The following is a 15,612-nucleotide window of genomic DNA, read 5'->3' on the forward strand; positions in this document are numbered from 1 at the left end:
ACTTTAAGGAGGGAAGACCCCCTCACACTGCCTGTGTGTCTCTGCCCTCAATGACAGGCTAGCCACAGTCCCTCCAGCGTTCAGCTATGCTTTCTGAGCCACTTTTCTGCCTGGCCTTTAAAGATAACGAAGGCTCTATGATAAAGCACTGGTTGTAGTGCCATGAGACTATGTGCACTAGGACCGTTGTGGTTCTGTGCGGACTCATCCAGGAATTACGTAAGTTGCTGGGTGGTATTGTAGTGTGGTTATTAACGGTTATGACATAAGGAGAGGGCATGCCTTTTGGTGGCCTGTGAGTGTGTAATTTGGTGGAATAATATTGAGTAATTATCAGACCAGTCGATAGGTGTTATTGAGTCTATTGACAATGCCCCTTCTCTGGATATGATTAGATTGAGTGTTTTCTACACAGAGAGAAGGGAAAATGGACACCAGAAAGTTCCAGAAGCATTCTTGTTACGCCCACACAGCCAAAATGCAACATCAGATACGACAAGAAGACATCATACAATGTTACAAAGATCACTCTCCAAGACCATGCCATGGAGATGATCAACAGACCTATGCAAAAGTTATAAAATCTATGAAATACGATTCGCTCAGCAGACATATTCTAGCCTCCTATTGGAACATTGAGCTGAGCAAGCTGGAACAAAAAATGTATACCCTATTTAATGAAGTAAACATAGCATATTCAAACATCAAAGAAACCTCACTAGCTTGCCAAGAGAGTAACACACTCATTCGAGACACATTAACCCCTATAGCTAACAACCTCTCCCTTTCAATATTTAGCTAAGGCACCCAATCTTGCCGTCCATTTTTCGGCACAAGAGAGCACAGAATCATCTATCCACGAAAGATATTGAAACCTTGCTTCTATTATACAACACCTCACCTCCTTTAAATACACAAGTTTTCGACCTACATCCCGTGGATTTCAAGGAAAGGCGAAAGCCCCGGGATAAAATACAGAACACAAACCATGAGTACCTAATTGAAATCCCAAGGGGACTCAATCCCAATTCCTCGTACCTCTCAAATCTGACCAGCAAATGCATGTTACTAAACTGAAGATCTGTGATCAAGCATGCCACAGACATTGCAGAAATTATCCTTCACCATGAATTGGATATTCTTTCCCTGAGAGAAACATGGCTAAATCAATGGTCCGCACCCATGCTTGACTTACTTGTTCCTCGAAACCACACAATCCAACACATCGACTGACAACAGCGACCGGGTGGCAGAACAGTAATCATTCACAAGAATGCCCTTCAAGCCAAAACCTTCTCTGTAGACAATCTGACATCCTGAGAGAACATAGGTGCAGAAATCTACACAGCAGAGAAATCACTAGCCAAAGTACACCTATTTTATCACCCTCTAGGGGACAACCTTTTGTTTATTGAACAGATAATGGAAACAATCACAATACATTCCATGCTACACCCCAATGTGATTTTTCTTGGTGACTTTAACCTTCACTGGAATGAAGAGAAAGATACACAAGTTGCTACCCTTAAACAATTCCTCGATGAGCAAAACTTGACCCAATCTTGCACAAGCACTAGACACAACAAAGGATCAACACTCAATCTAATCATATCCAGAGAAGGGGCATTGTCAATAGACTCAATAACACCTATCGACTGGTCTGATCATTACTCAATATTATTCCACCTAATTACACACTCACAGGCCACCAAAAGGCAAGTAACCAAACAAAAATACTGCGTCTGAGACCCCCAAAAAATGGATACGGTAACACTGACAGAATTGCGGACTTTATACCTCACCCATCCAGCAACAACAAAGCAGAATGTGTTCGAATTAACCAAACACTACAACCAAACAGTATCAAATATAATGGAGACGGTAGCCTCTCTGAGACTCAAGAAACAAATAATCAAACCCTTCCCAACCTTGGTACAATCAAAGCCTGAATGAGGAAAAGAGAAGTCTTAGAGAAGCGGAACGAATATGGAGACCCTCAACATTACGTCTAAGCAAACTACGTGAACGACGAAACAGCTACTAAAACACATCCAGGAAGCCAAAGCATAGTACTTCAGAATCCAACTAGACAATGCAAGGAATCGCCCAAGATGACTGTTTAAAATTGCCAACCAACTAATGGGGGCGTACAATGTAACCAAGATCAGCATTAACAAGGTGGAAAATTGTGAAGCAGTGAAGATTTTAGAAATCAAAAAAGAAATTACAAAAGACAAGCATGGCTCAAAATACAATATAGCCAATGATCGCCATCCTGTCTATGGTCCTACATGCCAGGTGGTGAAGCCAATGATGAACCACCCTACCAAGACCAAAAATCAAGCTGTCTGGAGAGAGTTCAAACACTAACTGAGGAGCAGGTCCACAAGATCTCACTATCCATTAAACCAACTTCACATTTCAATGACCCCATCCCCTCCACAACACTAAAGGAACTAAGTCCCCTCTTCTCACCTACACTAACGAAGATTGTACATTTATCACTAAAACAAGGTAGTGACCCAGAATGCCTGAAGATTAGACAAGTGTCGCCCCTCTTGAAAAAACTGGGTGCTGGCCATACAATCCTGAGCAACTTTCACCCGGTGTCCAATATCTCCTTTCTAGCAAAATTGCTGGAAAAGTGTGTGAACAACCAACTGAGCCAGCACATTGACCAATTCAACCTACTCCACAAATTTCAATCAGGATTTAGAATAGGACACAGCACTGAATCAGCCATTGTGCACATAATGAACGACACCCATAAGATACTAGACAACAACGACTCATGCCTACTCATCCTGCTAGACCTCTCATCAGCGTTTGACACGGTCAATATCAATATCCTACTAAAAGTCATAAAACACAGAATGGGGTTGTCTGGGAAAGGGGTTTTCGTGGTTGGCTTCCTTCCTGCAGACTCGCTTGCAACGTATCAAACTAGGCAACTCATTCTCTGGCACCTCACCAGTGAGGTGTGGAGTCCCCTAAGGGTCGACCATTTTCCCCACACTCTTTATCTTATATATGGAACCACTAACTGAAATCCTCAATCAATCGAACATTGCATACCATATTTACGCAGATGACATACAAATATACTTAAAGATTTCATCCCTAGAAAGCGTCATCCAACTAAATAACACACCAGTCAAAACTCAGTCCTGGCTTTCTCAAAACAACCTTAAGATGAACTCTCTGAAAAACGAATTTCTTCTTTTCTCCCCGCAACACAGCTCCATATTTATCCAAGATTGGCTAAAGCACCTAGACACCCTCAATTGCAAACCTACCATCATTGAGTCCACAAAATCCCTTTGAATAACATGAGCCAAGAATCTAAATATGAGAACTCACATCAGTGCTACCTTGCGCAGTGCAACATTCCAACTCAGATTACTGAAGAAATCGTAACCATTTCTTCCACCTTCAGACTTCAAACAAGCAGTACAATCACTTGTGGTCCCCAGACCAGAATATGGTTCCACAAAGTGAGAACAGCTCCACTCAAATTGACTCTAAATGCCGCAGCGAGACTGGTAACAGGAGCTCGGCGCCTTGACCACATCTCCGCTTCACTTAGGTATCTAGACTGGCTGCCCCTCGAGGCAAGAACCCAACGGAAAATTGCCTGCCTCAGACACAGAGCACTACATTTTAACTAACCGAGTTACCTGGCAGAAAAGATTTGAATCTCTGGTGACTGCCGCCACTTAATAAGTGTTAACTTTCATGGCATGAACCCCTTAGATTCCAAAAACAAAAACTTACACACGCTCCTTCTCTGGGGTGGTGCCAATGATCTGGAACTCCTAACCACCCTAGGTGCGCTCAAACCCATCATCCCACTTTTTCAAAAAAGAGGTGACAAAGATCCTAATGAATAGATTCCTTGCATAGACTCTTGGAGAGCTCATCCCCAGGGCGCAAGGGTTGTCACAATAGCTACATTTTCTAGATTTGTCAGTAGCACGTTGTTTACAGGAGAACCCTTTAAAACGTTGCTCCCCTGGGTACCTGGATCTGAATAGTTTCAAAGCAGCAGCATAATAACCACCAAGAAGATGCTAGAGAAATGCAGACTATGGCGATATTAATTGACTGACAGGCGCTTTATGTGATGTTTGTTGCAACAGCCTACTGTGGCTCTTTTCTTTTGATGCACCTATCTATAGCGATCACTTTGTTCATCAACCCTTTGCACATCTGTTTGAGAACCTTGGGTCATGTACTCGCTTTATAAAATACTGTAAATAAAAATAAAAATGTGGATTGTCATCAAGTTGATCCTACAGAGGCTCATCAACATCATTTTCAAGCGCCAGTGAAGAAAATGGATATATGATGTTGGATTCGACAAGGAACGACAGGCACATGTAGGTTTTGCTGCTTGCAAAGATGAACAAAAGACAAAGGTGAACCACCACAAGAAACACCGGAATTCCTACAGACATTGCCCCAAGATGACAAAAAGAGGTCAACGGTTGCCCCATAACAATTATCATAGACAGTGGCACATCAATTAACATCATGCAGATTGAAAGGCTCAATAGCATATCTCCTGTGACACACGTCAACCCATCAAATACGAAAGTATACACGTGGGCTGATTCAAAACCTTTGCAGAGTCAAGGGTCATTCATAGCGACAATGAGGAATAAAACCGTATAAGTGCAAGCACCAACTCACATTATTTCAGGAACTTTGTCCCTGGCATGCCTACTCAGGTTTGCCATTGCTGCTGACATGGAACTGATATTTCTCAATTACAACCTCCACACACAATCTGTAGTTGTGTGTCAGTTTCTGTCATATTTCATGGACTAGTAAGGCTAAACACAATGAAAGTGTGACTCCACAGCAATAAGGACGTTTGCCCTGTTTCCCAGCGGCACTGCATAGTCACTTTTCACTTGCAAGAAGCTGTTGAGGAAGAACTAGAAGCGCTGTTGAAGCATGACAGCATTGAGTACTCCACTAGTCTGAACGCCATGGATCTTGCCCATAGTAGTGGTGTGAAAAACAGGACAGTGCAGTTACAGTGCGCATTTGTGTTGATATGCACCAGGACAACAAAGCAATCGAAAGAGAAAAGCATCCTGGTTCACACATAGCAGACATGATCATGCAACTGAACGGTTCCAAAGTCTTTTCCCGTCTTGACCTGAACCATTAACTTCAGTTGGAAGAAAAATGCTGGTACATCACTACTTTTTTGACATATTTTTGTTTGTTTAGATACAAAAGGTTGTATTTTGGAGTGTCATCAGCTGCAGAAGTATTTCAGGATGTTGTACATTGAATAATTCAACCTGTCATCATGCTTTTAATTACAATGATGAGATTTTGGTATTTGGGGCAATGCAAAAGGAGCATGACCAGGCTCTTACGCAAGTGTACCAGTTACCTGCTGATGCAGGTCTCACTCTCAATGCAGCAAAGTGTGAATTTCATAAGACCAAACTCTTGTCAAGCCCAACTTGCCTTTCGTTCAACTCCTCACTCCACAACTGGTGAGAGTCCTGCCACCTTACACATTGTCTTTCATTTGGAAGGCAGATATGCATTGAATGTCGATAGGTAAAAAACAGTTGCTCTACAATTATGCATTGCCCTAAGTCTCTCGCTAAAAATGGTACCTCACTTGTGTGGGTAAGCCTAGTGCCCGCGACAGGAAATGAGATCAAAACGCAACGTGGACACACTTTATTTCTACAGTGAAAACTGACCCTTTTTTGGCAAAGTGCCTAGCTGTAGATTTTGAACCCTAGCTCTGCCGGCACCTAGGGAAAGCTAGCAAATCTATACATTTTTGAAAACTAGATACCCAGGGGAATCCAGGATGGGGTGACTTGACTGGCTCTCTTTTACCCAGAATCCCTTGCAAACCTAAAAATTTGTCAAAACAAACACATTTTCCTCACATTTCTGTGGTGGAAAGTTCTGGAATCTGCGTGGATCCACAAAATTCCACCCACCCGGCATTCCCCAAAGTCTTTCGAGAAAAATTGTACCTCACTTGTGTAGGCCCGGTGTCCGTGACAGGAAACGGCCCAAATCGCAATTTGGACACACCACATTTTCACAGTGAAAACGGACCCTTTTTTTGCAAAGTGCCTAGCTGTAGTTTTTTAACCCTAGCTCTGCCGGCACCTACGTAAACCTAGCAAACCTATACATTTTTAAAAACTAGACACTCAGGGTAATCCAGGATGGGGTGACTTGACTGGCTCTCACCAGGTTCAGTCACCCAGAATCCCTTGCAAACCTAAACATTTGTAAAAAAAACAACATTTTCCTCACATTTCAGTTGTGGAAAGTACTGGAATCTGTGTGGATACACAAAATTCCACCCACCCCGCGTTCCCCAAAGTCTTTTGAGAAATATGGTACCTCACTTGTGCGGAAAGTACTAGTGTCCGCGACAGCAAACGGCCCAAAACACAATGTGGACATACCACATTTTCACAGTGAAAACTGACCCTTTTTTTGTAAAGTGCCTAGCTGTAAATTTTGAACCCCAGCTCTGCGGGCGCCTAGGGAAACTGAGCAAACCTATACATTTTTGAGAACTAGACACCCAGGGTAATCTAGGATGGGGTGACTTGACTGGCTCACACCAGGTTCTGTTACCCAGAATCCCTTGCAAACATAAAAAGTGTTAAACAAAACCCACATTTTCCTCACATTTCTGTGGTGGAAAGTTCTGGAATCTGCGTGGATCCACAAATTTCCTACCACCCAGCGTTTCCCCAGTTCTCCCTATAAAAATGGTACCTCACTCGCGTGGGTGAGTCAAGTACCTGCGACAGGCAAGGGCCCAAAACCTATTGAGGCAACATCAAAATTACCTATCACAAAACAACCTGGTTTGGAATGGGGGTCCCATGAGTTTTTGGCCCCGGCTCGGCGGACATCTAGGGAAACCTACCAAACCCACATATTTCTGAAAACTAGACACCCGGAGGACTGCTGCGAGGTATGGCTTGCGTGGGTCCCCCAACATTTCCCTACCCAGAATCCCCTTCAAACCTCAAATTTTGTTGAAAAAAACAAATTTGTCATACATTTCTGCATGGGAAAGTTGTAGGATCACTGGGCAGACACAAATTTCCTACCACCCAGCGTTTCCCCAGGTCACCCGATAAATATGGTACCTCACTTGTGTGGGTAGGCATAGTGGCTGCAACAGGAAATGGCCCAAATCGTACTGTGGAGACTTCAAAATTACCTGTAACAAAACTACCTGGTATTGGGGGGGGGGGGCACCTGTTTTTTTGGCCAGGGCTCGCTGCCATCTACGGAAACCTACCAAACCCTCACATTTCTGAAACTAGACACGCTGGTGAGTCCAATAAGGTATGGCTTGCGTGGACCCCCAACGTGTCCCTACCCAGAATCCCCTTCAAACCTCAAGTTTAGCTGCAAAAAATCACTTTTTTAACACATTTTTGCATGGGATCACGGTGCCGGTACAAATGTCCTACCACCATGAGTTCAGTTTCTTCGCCTGAGGAAAATGATACCTCACTTGTGTTGGTGTCCAAAGCAGAATTGGCTAAAATTGAATTTTTCGAAAAATGTAGCGCTTAGAATTCTCGGTGCTATACCCTTAATCCTTATGTTTTGGGCTCTTCCCAGTCACAGGCCTTTGACCCACCCACACAAGTGAGGTATCATGTTACTCAGGAGATCAAGGGGAATGCTGGGTGGTAGGACATTTGTGCCGGCACGGTGATTCCACGCAAAAATGTATGAAAAAAGTGATTTTTTCAGCTACATTTGAGGTTTGCAGGCCATCTTACTAGGAATGTGTTGTCTAAAAACCAAGCGGCCCTTGAACAAGACCAAAGACTCATCCACTACTATTTCTTTTCCTGGAGCATAGATCTCAGAAAATCGGTCTACAAAGTGATCAATGACAGGCCAAATCTTAAAAAGACGGTCACAATCAGGGTGATCTCCTGGCAACGCTAAACCATTATCGACAAAATGCAGCATCCGAAGCGAAAGCAAATTCCTATCACGACTCCTGACTGCCGGAAATATAGCCGTTGCCATCAAGGGACTAGTAGACCAATATGAAGACATTGATGGCTTCCTTAGCAAGCCCATCAAAAAAGTTAAACCCAAGAACTTCTTCATCTCTTCCAGATTTGTGGGAGTCCACCGGGTAGCTCTAGAGTGGGGCCTTAGGCTGGCACTGTTGTCCCTCAAAAACTGTTTGACATACAAATTAGTCTGCTCAACAATCTCTGCCAAAAATACATCGTCCATAAACAACTGAAAAAGATTATCAGCAAAAGGTTTTCAGTATTCACTCTACACCCTGGAACACCAGTAACGTCTGGCAATACTGGCTGCACCATGCCTGGGGCAACCCAGAGGTCAGCACTTCCAACGGGAAGCCTTGCAGCCCCAGGCTGCAGCCCAGATGCCTCTTGCTGCACTATCGGCACATCAATGACCTCCTGTAACACAGGCACTTCATCTGCACTAAGAGTAGCTTCATCCACACCAAGAGTAGCTTAATCATCCGATGATTCCTTGTGGACAGAAAACTCACTGCCTGCATCTTCCACTCCCTCCTCTGCCTCAGATGCAGAGTCAGTCTCTGAACCATGGTCAGAGGAAGACTCAAAAAGCAAACCAACAACCTGCTGAGCAGTAATCCTGCGGCTAGCCATTATCCTTAGTAAGAAAGGAGACTGCACAAACAAGTCAACAACAACCAACACTGTGCAAAATAAGTAAGTAAAAGATCTGTGTGCCTTTATCACAAAGATCTATATACTCAAACGCTATACGATTCACTTGCAAGTGACAGCTACACTCACCAGCACCTACTCTGCAGAGACACAGCAAAAACCAACGATATCCCACGAGAAAGAAAAAATCAAAACCAATTACTCACAAGACAACAAAATACACATCGAGCACAAATGCAAAAGGGTTTTGACACTCAAAAAACAGAAGCCAAACATACTGCTATTATTACACCATTTGCAAAAAACACATTCATGAAGGGAAATGTACAAAAAAAGTCTCTTACCAAACACATGCAACTACACAAACAGCAGAATCACTAGTAACGAAAACGCAACCTGGAACAGTCTAAAGAGCAAAAGCCTTGAACTAGAACAAAAAGGGAGAAATAAAGCATTACCATTGCAATTCCCATTAAATAAAACTATTAACATTATAACACGCTATGTCACTACCCAAATGGCCAATCTGCCAGATTGGCCTTCAAATAGGGCTGAGAAAAATGGGGGAGTGATCTTGACAAGGAATCGGGTGAGGTTGCCTGCCAGGCCGATCTGTCCCCCAGGTGGGACAGAAAACAGCAGACAGAAATGTGCCCCCCTTGCACAAAAAATAAATCCCTGGTGCCTAGTAGGGTTTTCTGCCTCCCCCCTAGGGCAGAAAGGCCAGAAAAAGGGGCAGATCTGCCCCAAGGAGGGAAATGTTACCCCCTTGGAAGCAACCATGTCGCTTCCATTACACGCAAAACAAAATCCCTGGTAATGGGGTTTTCTGCCCTCCCTGGAGGCAGAAAGGCCAAACAAAAGGGCCAATCCGTCCGGGGGGAGGGGGCGACAGAAAAAACATAAACAATACATCAGCCACCTGGAAGCGACCCTTGCCCAAGGGGTCTCTTCCATTTCAATTTTAAAACAGTCCCTAGTGTCTAGTGGGGTTTTCTGCCCCGCCCAAGGACAGAAAGGCCAAAAAAAGGGGAGATTGGGGCAGAAAAAGCATAGAAAAAATATCACCCCCCTGGAAGCGAACCCTTACCCAAGGGGTTGCTTCAATTTTAGATTTAAAGAAGTCCCTGGGGTCTTGTGAGTTTTCTGGGGCAGAAAGGCCAAAAAAACAGGCCGATCTGCCCCCAAGGGGGGGGGGGGGCAGAATGCACATATGAAAAAATCTGCTCCCTGGAAGCGACCCTTGACAAAGGGGTTGCTTCCATTTTAATTTTAAAGAAGTCCCTGGTGTCTAGTGGGGTTTTCTGTCCCCCCCCCCCCCCCCGGGGGCATAAAGGCCCCAAAAAACGGCCGATCGGGGCAGAATACACATATAAAATAAATATGCCCCCAGGAAGCGACCCTTGCCCAAGGGGTCGCTTCCATTTTTTTTTTTTAAATCCCTGGCTCTAGTGGGCTTTTCTGCCCCCTGGGGCCATAAATGCTAAAAAAACCCAGTCGATCTGTCCCCAGGAGGGGCAGAAAAGTCTAAAAGTCTTAAAAATATTGTGCCCCTTAAGGAAGCGACCCGTGCAGCAGGAATGCCCTGCATTGAGACATCAGGGGAGAGAAAAAACTCTTTCCTCTCCCCCAATGCATCCCAATCCCCCCCTGCCCCACCGAAGCAAGGAAACTCACCTGTTTCCTGCTGGGCGCAGTGAAAGCAAATAGCTCCCAGTGCGTACGGCTGCTCGGGTGATGTTGGCGCGTGCTGTGCCTGGGGGAGTGTCCGGGGTGGCAGTGGAAACTCTTCCGCTGCCATAACCCTTTGTGGGGGCTAGATGGGCTGCCCATGGGGGAATTCAATTTAAGGATTATAAATACACATTTCGGAGCGCAGTGTTTGCGTGCAAGTGAACAAAAAACGTTTGTGTTCCCAGGTTCTGCACCTGAAAAAGGACAATAACTTAAGAGCACAGTGTCCATCACTCTAGACTCACACTGGGGCGAGTCAGATACCTGTGAATACTGTTCCTGCACAAACGTGCACTGCACAGAGTAGGGACCCCATACACGGGATTTCGATCCCGGACTGATCTCTGTGCAGCTCGTCCCTTTTATTAGCTGATTTCCAAGTGCCTAGCCTGAGAGGCATGTGCACCTCTGTTTGGCACGCAAGGTCTCACGTCAAAACTGAGTTCGGGCCCTTGTCACATTACACACCCCAGTGGTGTAGTGGGTGTTAAAGGCAAATAGCATGCAAGCTTTGCAAGTACAGTGCCATAAATAAACAAACGTGCTCTGTAATTCATTTTTTTATTAGGGTTGACGAAGCTCATAACTCTCCTAAATTCTGGTGTTCTGCAGTCGTTTTTACATCTCAGTGCTTTAAATGGAACAAAATAAGTGCAGGTACTCACTAAAATAGAGGTGTGTCAAGTGGGCGGGGCTAGGGGCGGGTCAAAGGGCAAGATATGATCATACTTTAATGACTTCTGTACCATGTGCAGCACATATCAAAGCACACGAAAAATGCGTTCATGTCACTAAAACAGATTAACTCATTACAAGCTCATCGGAAGCAGAGCTGCATCTGCCCTGCACTGGAGGGAAAACCTAATCTGCGCCTGCCGTGCTGATCATGGTACCGGTACTCTCTCTGGCTACAGAGAAGTGCCGGTACTGACGGCAAAAAAATTCGGAGGTGTCGGTACTCAGTACCGGTGAGTACCGGCCCATTTAAAGCAGTGCTTGTTGCTCAAGTGTGTGTAATTTCTGCTATTTATATGTTTCCTTCTCCTTCATGGCTTGATTTTGCTCGCGAGAAAGTGTCACTCATAGTGGTTCAAATGTCACTCATAATTACCCTGAAATTATGAAAATGCCACTGATAGGAATTTGAAACCTTGGCAGCTATGAAGGGGATGAGTGTTTATTCGAGGCTCCTGTACCCCGAGTTTGAAGAGAAGCCGGAAAGGCCCTTCTAGCGGGTTAGTGGTTGAATGAAAACTTTGCCCCTACTGAGAAGGAACCGCAGCGAGAGGTCTGTAATGAGATGAGAGGAGCCCGAGGCAATTAATTAAGGAAGCAATGAAAATACGTTTCTTTCAGTACTTAAAAGAACCATAAACCAGCAGTAAAAACGCAAACACCACAAAGGAAATATGTGAAGGAAATTAGCGAACATTCGTTTTATTTACTTTAACTGAAGCCATTAAAAACCTCCAACTGCTTAGCCAACCAATGAAGATATAAAGATATTCCAAGGAACTAAAACAAGCACTGCAAAGGCCAACGGGTCCAGCTTGGTGGCCAGTCTCTTGCCGTTGCCACTGCTCGTTTTCTCTAGTCATTGCTTTTGTAAAATGGTATTTTTAGGGAGACGCCGAACTCCTGCCAATTGAAGAAAAAAAAAATCTAAATGCAAAAATATGTTTGGGGTCTCAAAGAGCACCCATAATGCTGCTGGTCTATGGCATTGAGGGATGTACTTTGTGTGCACATGTGCTCCTTGCTAAAGAGCAGAATGACGTCAGAGTGAAGTTAGTCAATGGCTGAGGTGGGCTGAACAACTGACCGAGGCTGTATGCTGTAGTGGATGGAAGACCAATGGATGCAGAGGGCTGGCTGGAAGCCCCTTTACTTAATAGCAATTATCTATTAGCGTCAAAATGACCCAGCAAACGCCAGACCTAAAAAGGCACATTTTAAAACGGGTCTGCCATATGAAACAGACAATAGTCCGTCTTCGAAGCTTCAGATAAAACCAGCAAAAAAACAAAATCTAAGGTGGGATCCCTACAAGTGGGATAGGCATTTAAGGGTCAGATGAATAATTCAGGCAAATGTAAATGTGGTCACTAGTTGTTAGAGCTGTCAACCTGAGGGCGGGCTTCTCCCAAACATTTCGCCTTCAACCCTCCTTTTTACGCTGAATTTGGTTTTTTTGGCCTTAGGACTCTATGCACTTTGCCACTGCTAAACAGCGCAAAGTGCCTGCACTCACCTTTAAACATGTTAAAGTTGGCTTGCACCTGCTGTGATATTTAATTTACTTATAAGTCCCTTGCAGAGTTGCAAACCATATATCCAGGGCCTGTAAATTAAATGCTACTTGTGGGTCTGCAGCACCTATCGTGCAAACTTCTTAAGTAGCCCCTTAAAATATGTGCCAGGCCTGCCACTGCAGCCTGAAGACATTTTTAAACTGCCAATCCGACTTGGCAATATAACCCCTCTTGCCAAGCCTTAAATTCCCCTTTTATTGCAGATAGGTCACCCCTGCGGTAAGCCGGAGGTAACCCATAGGGCAGTGTGCATTGTAATTAAAAGGATGGACATGTCCTTTTAAAAAAAAAAAAACCTTTTTATCTATTTCCATGGGTTCGTTACAGCAATCAACATTTTAATACATTGAAGATTGATGCAATATATTGACAAGGCTTTGACTTAGGGTCACGAAAGTCATGGTAATCTTCATATAGGGTTATGGGGAAGAGTGATGCATAGGGTAGAAATGGGTCCCCTATTATTATTATTATTATTATTATTTAGCTTATAAAGCTACTGGTTACTCCAACCGGAGTTTCCCCGCGCTAGAACACCAACAGATCCCTAACAACTGGCCTAAGCTAGCAGCCTAACTATGCCACTGACTTCCAGACCGTCAAAGAGATACTACTTTCGTCCTCCGTACGAACGTTGAAAAAGCCAGGTTTTTAATTTTTTCCTGAACAGAGTTTCCGACACACACATCCGTAGATCCAAAGGCAGATCATTCCAAGCCTTAGCTGCCAGGAAGCCAAAGGATCTCCCTCCTGCTCGAGCCATACGTACCCTGGGCACAGTCACTTTGGCTGTGCCCAGCAATCTCAAGTTTCGAGCAGGTCGATATGCAGTCAGAAGAGGGAGCAAAAATCTTGGCCCCTTTTGACTAAGGATCCTATGTCCAAAGCATAGGGCCTTAAAAGTAACTCTGGCCTGTATAGGGAGCCAATGTAGTTTCATCAAGGCTTCCCCTACTGATGCCCGACTGGGGATATTCAGAATCAGCCGAGCTGCCGCATTCTGAACCTTCTGCAAAATATTCAAATTCCTGGCAGTCACCTCTCAATACAGACTGTTACAATAGTCAAGGCGCGAAGTAACAAGGACCTGTACGATAGTTCGTTTAGCATCAAATGGAAGTAGGTCCAAGACTTTTCATTGCATTTTAAGAATGCCAAAGCAGGCTCCAGCTCCTGCGGAAATCTGCTCTGAAAAGGACATATTGTCGTCAAACCACACTCCCAAATTTTTTACCTTAGCTTTCCGGACCGGAGTAAGTCCCAGTTCCTCCGGCCACCATAGCTGAGACCAGAGTGACGGCTGTTTACCAATTACCAACACCTCAGTCTTCCCCGCATTCAACTGAAGACAACTGTGTTTCATCCAATCAGCAAGCTCACCCAAACAGCTCTTACAATCAGATGCTATTCCAGATCTCTATTGCTCCAGAGTAACAATCAACTGAGTGTCATCGGCATATGACACCAGTTTTACCCCATGCCTTAATACAATATCTGCCAGGAGCTGCATGTAGATATTAAATAGGGTCGGGCAAAGGGCCAAATCCTGCGGCACCCCCTGTGGCAGAGGGCAGACTCTAGATATGAAAGGATGTTGTATAACCTGGAATGATCTGTTCTGCAGGACATTTTGCAACCACTCCTAAATCCCGCCGCTGACCCCAGCCTCCCTCAGCCTCTCCAACAACAGGCCGTGGGAGACCGTGTCAAACGCAGCGCTCAGATCAAGTAGGATCATTGCAGCTGTCCTTCCTTCATCGGCTGTGGTTCTCAACGCTTCCGTAGCCAGAAGCAGGGCCGATTCATTGCTATGAAGTGGCCTAAAGCCAGACTGGGTGTCGTTGAGGATCCGGCTTTCTTCCAAGAACCTGGACAGTTGGCGGTTAAGATGTTTCTCTGCAACTTTTGCAACGAAGGGGAGCAGAGACATTGGTCTCAAATTTTCTGGAAGGGTGGGGTCTAAAGAAGGTTTCTTTAGCAAAGGTACCACCATAGCGTGTTTCCAGTTGCTGGGTACCTGCCCCGAGCTGGAAGACATATTCAGGATTGCAGTGAAAACTGGAGCAATAGCCTCCTTCCCTAATCACAGAAATTTAGGGGGAACTGGGTCAAAGGGGGACCCTGATTTAATCACTTCCATCAATTGCAGGATCTCACTTTCCACAGGAGGGTGAAAGACAAACCTATGCTCAGTCCCATGATCAACTGCGGCAGGGACAGGAACAAAATTCCTACTGCTTTCTGGAAAGGTGGCATAAATCTTATCTATCTTGCCCAGAAATAAGTTTGCGACTTTATTGCAGTAATCCGTAGACGCAGGAAATGCTGCTGTCACACGTTCTAAAGAGGATAGTTGTTTAACTACCTGAAAGATGTTCTTAGTAGAATTTTTCGCTAACTCAATCTGCTCCATATAAAATTCGCTGCGCACTCTCCTAATCTGTAAGTGATAGAACTTCAACACCGATAGGTAGAGCTGCCTATTTTCCTCCAGGTAGTTCTTCCTCCACTGGCGTTCAAGGCGTTTACAACCCGCTTTCAGCTGCGCTAACTCTTCCTAAAACCATTTTGCAGATGCAGTCATACGTGTGATTTTGCATGGTTTTAGGGGAATCAAGGATTCCACAGCATCCTTGATCCAAACGAGACTAAGTCCTCTTCTATCTCCTTTTTGGCTCCTATGTCAGGGGTGCTAGAGACCAGTGTCTCCTCAAAAGTATCCTGGGTTAAAGCACCCCAATTCCGCACCATTCTGAACTCGAACTGCTTTCCCTTCTTACAGAGAACCTTTCTAGGAAACATAATCCTAAAAGGGAGAATAAAACTATTGGAATCGGAAGCAGAACTTCAACCTC

The sequence above is a fragment of the Triturus cristatus genome, chromosome 3_1, assembly GCF_964204655.1.
Source record: "Triturus cristatus chromosome 3_1, aTriCri1.1, whole genome shotgun sequence".
NCBI classification, from domain to species: domain Eukaryota; kingdom Metazoa; phylum Chordata; class Amphibia; order Caudata; family Salamandridae; genus Triturus; species Triturus cristatus.